Source organism: Pan troglodytes, chromosome 5 (genome assembly GCF_028858775.2).
Source record: "Pan troglodytes isolate AG18354 chromosome 5, NHGRI_mPanTro3-v2.0_pri, whole genome shotgun sequence".
In the NCBI taxonomy this organism is placed as follows: domain Eukaryota; kingdom Metazoa; phylum Chordata; class Mammalia; order Primates; family Hominidae; genus Pan; species Pan troglodytes.
Window position 1 is genome coordinate 55,360,810 of NC_072403.2, and position 6,740 is coordinate 55,367,549.

Consider the following 6,740-nt stretch of genomic DNA (forward strand, 5'->3'; position numbering starts at 1 on the left):
AGATGCCATAATTCTGTTAACACCCTTCAGGCAGAGACCACTGGGAACAAACCTGTAGTTAAACAAGTTGGGTTTTCAGTGTAGTGAGGAGATCACACATGAGGACCCTGGGGCAGCTCAAGAAAAGGGTCACAAGCAATATCCTCATAGGAATCATGGTAAAGAAGGCCTATTAATAGATTTTGGAGGAAAATAAAATCTCAAAGAAAAACCCGGCAAAGTGACTAAAAGTAAAGATTATTACAAAATGTCTTAAAAACCCTTCACTTGGAAACTTAAAGCTTCATGTTTTTAGAATGAGTAGTAGAGCCCTAACTCAGTGATTTTTAACACTAATGTTATAGTAGCTTTTGGTGGGGGGGAGGAGGAATTATGTATGCCGTTTCTCTCAGAGCATCTGTTTAACAGATAACTGATAGTTAACTGGGATTTTAACTTACCATTGTTGCTGAGTGATATAGTTCTTCACCCTGTGTGAACTGGCCATACTACTCTTGTAGCTTTGAAGAGTTTATAATCTAACTTTAAGAGATCTACAATATCTTCTGGTAGGTAGCATCCAATCCAAAACATACACAGTATTTTCTTTAAATAAGACTGCATTTTGGTGTACTCTTTGGAAAGAATTTAAGAATTAATTACAGATCTGTTATGGTTTGCCTAGGGTTTATTTGGCCCCACCAACCTCATGTTGAAATTTGATCCCCAACATTGGAAGCGGGGCCTGGTGGGAGTTGTTTAGATCATGGCGTGGATCGCTCATGAATGGCGTGGTGCCATAGATGCTGGTGCCATGCTTCTTGTACAGCCTGCAGAAACATGAGCCAAATCTCTTCATTAATAAATTACCCAGCCTTAGATATTCCTTTATAGCAACACTAAACATACTAAGAAAATTGGTATTCAGGAGTGAGGCATTGCTCTAAAGATGCCTGAAAATGTGGGAGTAGCTTTTGAACTGGGTAATAGGCAGAGGTTGGAAGAGTTTGGAGGGTTCAGGAGAAGACAGGGAAGACAAGGGAAAGTGTAGAACTTCTTAGAGATTGGTTAAGTAGTTGTGGACCAAAATGCTTATAGAAAAAGAGACAGCAAAGGTCATACTGAGGAAGCCTTAGATGGAAATGATGAACTTACAAGTTACTGAAGCAAAAGTCACACTTGTTACACCGTAGCAAAGAACTTGTCTGCATTGTGTCCATGCTCTAGGGCTTTATGGAAGGCTTCATTTAAGAGATGGCCTAGGGTTTCTAGGGAAAAGAAATTTCTAACCAGCAAAGTGCTCAGGCTGCTGCATGGTTACTTCTAACTGCTTACAGTAGAGACCAGAGGAAAATTGGAAAATGTGCAGCCTTGCCTCGTGTTAGAGAAGGAAAGAAGAGTGTTTTTAGGAGAGGAATCTAAGAGTATGACCAAGCAGCAGCAATAGTTTGCTAAAGAGATGAGCATGACTAAAAAGGGCCAGGTGCTAATAAGACTATGGAAAAAATGTCTCAAAGCTATTTCAGAAATCTTTTCCACCCCTCCCATCACAGATTAAGAAGTTTAGAATGAAAGAATGGCTTTTTGATGGGGCACAGGTGATACTGCTCCCCACACCCCAGCGGCACCAGCTCAAAGGGCCTCAGGCTGCTGCTCTGAAGGTGTACCCAGTAAGCCTTGGAGACTTCCATGTGGTGTTAAGTCTGCAAGCATGCAGAATGCAAGAGTAGTGGAGACTTGGCAGCTTCCACTTACATTTGAGAGGATGTATTAGAAAGCCTGGGTGCCCAGAAAGAAGGCTGCCACAGGGTCTGAGAGCCTCTACTAGAGAAGTGCCTAGTGGAGCAGATGGAGCAGGGGCACCACTCTCCGACCTCTGAATGGTAGAGCCACCAACAGCTTACAATCTCAGCCTGGAAGAACTGCAGGTATTGGATTCCAACCCACGAGAGCAGCTACGTGGGCTGCACCCAGCAAAGCCATGGGGATGGGGATGCCTGAGGCTCTGGAACCCACCCCTTGAACCAGTGTTCTCAGGATGCGGGACATGGAGTCAAAGCAGATTATTTTGGAGCTTTAATATTTAATATCTGTCCTGATAGGTTTGGGACTCACATGGGGCCTATTACCCCTTTCTTCTGGCCTATTCCTCCCTTTTGGAATGGGAATGTCTGCACCACCACTGTATCTTGGAAGTAAATAACTTGTTTTTTTATTTTACAGGTTCACAGTTGTAAGGAACTTGCCTTGAGTCTCAAATGAGACTTTAGACTTTTGAGTTGATGCTGGAACAAGTTAAGACTTTGGGGGATGGAATAATTGTATTTTGCAATGCGAGAAAGACATGAGATTTGTTTTTCATGCCACCAAATCTTATGTTGAAATTTGATGCCCAATATTGGAGGTGGGGCCAGATGGGAGAAATTTGGGAACAGATCCCCCATGAATGGCTTGGTGACATTCTCCCAGGAGTAAATAAGTTCTTTTGGTTCCCATGAGAACTGCTTGTTAAAAAGCCTAGCATCTCCCCATCTCTTTCTTGTTTTCTCTCTCACCACATGATCTGCAAATGCCAGCTCCCCTTCACATTCCACCATGAGTAGAAGCAGCCTGAGTCCCTGGCCAGAAGCAGATGCTGGCACTGTGCTTTTTGTGCAGCCTACAGAACGATGAGCCAAATAAATCTCTTTTGTTTATAAAATACCCAGCCTCAGGTATTCCTTTATGGCAACACTAAAGAGACCCAAGACAAGATCCAAATAAAATTAAACTGCCGGGCGCAGTGGCTCACACCTGTAATCTCAGCACTTTGGGAGGCTGAGGCGGGCAGATCACCTGAGGTCAGGAGTTCGAGACCAGCCTGGCCAACATGGTGAAACCCCGTCTCTACTAAAAATACCAAAATTAGCCGGGCGCAGTGGCGGGCTCCTCTAATCAGGAGGCTGAGGCAGGAGACTCGCGTGAACCCGGGAGGCAGAGATTGCAGTTAGCCCAGATAGCGACACTACACTCCAGCCTAGGTGACAGAGTGAGACTCCATCTCAAAAAAATAAAAATAAAGAAATAAATAAACTTTGACTATACATGGTCCCAATAATTCAAATAACAGTCCTCCTCTGTAGTGTCCTCAGCCATCTAAGTTCTCCCATGCACAGCCCATGCCAACTATGATACATCTCTTCTCTAGTGACTGATAAATGCCAATGCCAGAAACTTAAACAATAACAAAAAAAATACACTTTTGAGATAGAGGATATATTGTATTAAAATGTAGCATATGATAAAGATGGCATTTCAAATGAAATACAGAAAAATATTTATTAATAAATGGTCTTCATAAAACTGGCTAACTACATAATGGAGGGTGAGAGGATGTTTAATATTCCTACTTTATGCCTAAATACATTCCCAGTAAATAAAGTTAAATATAAAAATAGAAGCTAAAAAGAAAGAAATGAACAGTGGATGTCAGGGTAGCAAATGCCCTATTATGCATATAAGCAAAAGTAAAATCATGAAAGATTATTACATAATATTTTGAACTTTTTGAAATAAGATTTTTAAAAATACAAAACCGGCCGGGCATGGCAGTTCATGCCTGTAATCCCAGCACTTTGGGAGGCCGAGGTGGGTGGATCACCTGAGGTCAGGAGTTCGAGACCAGCCTGGCCAACATGGTGAAACCCCGTCTCTACTAAAAATACAAAAATTAGCCGGGCATGATGGTGCATGCCTGTAATCCCAGCTACTCAGGAGGCTGGGGCAGGAGAATCGCTTGACCCTGGGAGGCAGAGGTTGTAGTGAGATGAGATCGTGCCACTGCACTCCAGCTTGGGCAACAGAGTGAGACTGTCTCAAAAAATAAAAAATAAAAATAAAACAAAATCAAGCCAAAGACACATCACAAATAGGAAAATATCTACAATATAAATAAAACAAAGAAATAAAACTTTTTTAAATAAAGAGCTCTGAAATATCATTAACAAATAGGTTAAATACAAATAGGAAAATGGGCAATTCTCAAAGGAAAACATCCATAAGTATTTGAAAGATGATCAACCTTAACTTCACCATTTAAATGCAAATTAAAACATATTTTCACCTATCAAATTGACAAAGACGGGAAAAAGCTGAAAGAAAATTGCTGAACATACTGAAAAATGGGCACCGAATACTTGTGCTAAAGGAAGGTGAATTGGTAGAACTGTTTTGAGAGGCAGACTTTACAGATATGTTGCAGAAACTTAGTGTAATGTCGGCCACTTAAAATTCTTACTTTATATGAGCCCTTTGATTTTCCCCAACTCCCAGTTGGGCATATGTTCAACAAACAGGCTTTGTTTAAATATGAGCCACCTGCACTGGAACCTAAAATTAAAGGATTTACTTTTGTTTATTTGGTTGGATAGAATTTCTTGGCATTCCCTGTTTACCAAAAATATGCAGTTGCACCTGTCAAAATTAGTATTTGAATTATACGGGTTGGCTTAGTTTCTAAACATAAGTCTAAATCCTCTCATGTTTCATTCATTGTTAAGAAATATTTAGCTTTGAGAGAGAGAAGGGAAAGAAGGCAAGCAAAAGCAGAGAGAAATTTTAATTTCTCAGTTGGGTTTTATTATGTCAAAAAGTGAGCTATTTTTGTTTTCTAATTCGCAATTTTGGTTAAGAGTTGTTACTAAATGTGTTTCTTCACAACTAAGCCACCATAGAACCAATTTTTCTTGACTTAGGTGTTTGCTGTCTTATTAAAGTAGCCTCTGTTCTTATCAGGGCTGTGAAGTTGCTTTAGCAACCATCTCCAAAATTGGATATAGTAGTTGTTAAAACTAGACAAAGAAGAAGATAAAAGAGGGACATTTTCTGAATTCATTAGAACTACAATAGAGCACATTTTTAAAATTAAGTTGTTCATTTTTTTAAATACTTTAAGTTCTAGGGTACATGTGCACAATGTGCAGGTTTGTTACATATGTATACATTTTTAAACTAATAGAAATAAATGTGCCTTAGCCAATTTTGCCCCATTTCTACCCCCTAGAGTTGTCCTTAAAATTACCGTAAGTTTTCAAATAGTACAACAGGGATATAAGACAGTAATAGCAATGAGAAAAATGGCTGACATTTATTGAGTGCTTGCTACATGCCAGGTACTAGTCCAATCCCATTACCTATATACATGTCAATGTTTAATCTTAATGACAACCCTATGGGAATTAAACCTCATAACATTCATTATTATCTCCATCCTGCAGGTGAAGAAACTGCAGCACAGGAAGGCTAAATAACTTGAGATCACACAGATAGTAAATGATAGAACAAGGAAGTGAAAAAATAATTGAACCTCTTCTTAGGAGTTTTCTGATAAACTACAAGTAGAAGGGGCTAGTGAATCTCATGAGTAACCCCTATTACAGCAAAGTACAATCTGATGTATTTTTCTGAGTAAAGTGATAATATGTATTGCGGATTTGTTCACCTGGGTTTTCAGAAGACAATTCCTTTAAATTAATCTTACATTGGGAATCTCCTTTTTTCCTCCTTTTTCCATTAATCTCAGAGTTAAAAGTTTGCCTTAGCCTAATATATATAAATATCTCAAATTTAATTACCTTCAACCATACTTTCCAGGAAAAGGAATGTTTTGCCTTTTTATTATTTTTTTCTTCAGGCAAAAATTAGTTCCAATTAGTTCTGATGTTTTATAAAAAACAAAGAGCTCAAATTTCTGTTTTAAATGCACTTGGAAATAAGACGTAATCTAAATTTGGGGGGACTTTTACATGTCTCAGAGTTTATAAATAACCAGACCCCAAACTTTTTAAAGTTTCCCCTAGAATATTGCACTTACTGTCTAAAGGAGTTCCTGTTTTGCAAATAAAAAAAAGCTTAACTTTTAAAAAATCTATTTTACTCAGTTAATATTTAGAAAACTGTATTTATATAGGCTCCTTAGGGCCAAGAGTAGGTATACTTTGTTCTCAGTAACATCTTTTAAAAAAGAAGTTATCAATGTATACAGCAAGATCAAAAACTCTTATTTTGACATCTAGTAATTGACATCTAATACAATTTCTCCACTGCTGTCAACTACTAGCTGCCCATTGTATTACAAAGCTCAGTGTCCTCTAGTGAAGAATGCCCTACCTTACCATTTTATGAGACCTAAATGTGGTAAACAGAATCCTCCCATTTAACCACATTCAAACTGAAGCACTCTGCATATGCCGTTGAGACATTTGTGTTGCATATTATTTCAAGATGTAGATATTGAGTGCTGAGATGTCCAAGTAAATACTTACATGGTGGTTAAAATTGCAGTCTTTTGAAAGAAGTGAGTAAACTCTGAATGACTTTTCATTTAAAAGAATAGGCTGAAGTAATTAAAATTCTTGAAATTACTCTCATGTACTTATGTATCCTCTGTAGAGATTACCCCCTTTCAGCCTTGGAAGTTTAGGGCAGCAAAATCATTTTCTTCAGAATATATAAAAAAATAACTAAAGGGTCAATACCTTTATATTACTTTCTTATCGTACTACCATTTGCCTGGGTTTCTCTTCTTTTTATTCTCCTTCATGAGATACTGATTAATAGACAGGTTTTATGGCTAGAAAATACCTATCTCTAAATCAAGATTAGTATTCATTGGCTTTTACACCATAAGGCTAAATGTGATAAAAAGGAAGAGATGGAGTGGAAATGCCTGTGCTCTATGTGAGATGATTTTCACCTGATCAACATCATAAACTCCTCCCCCT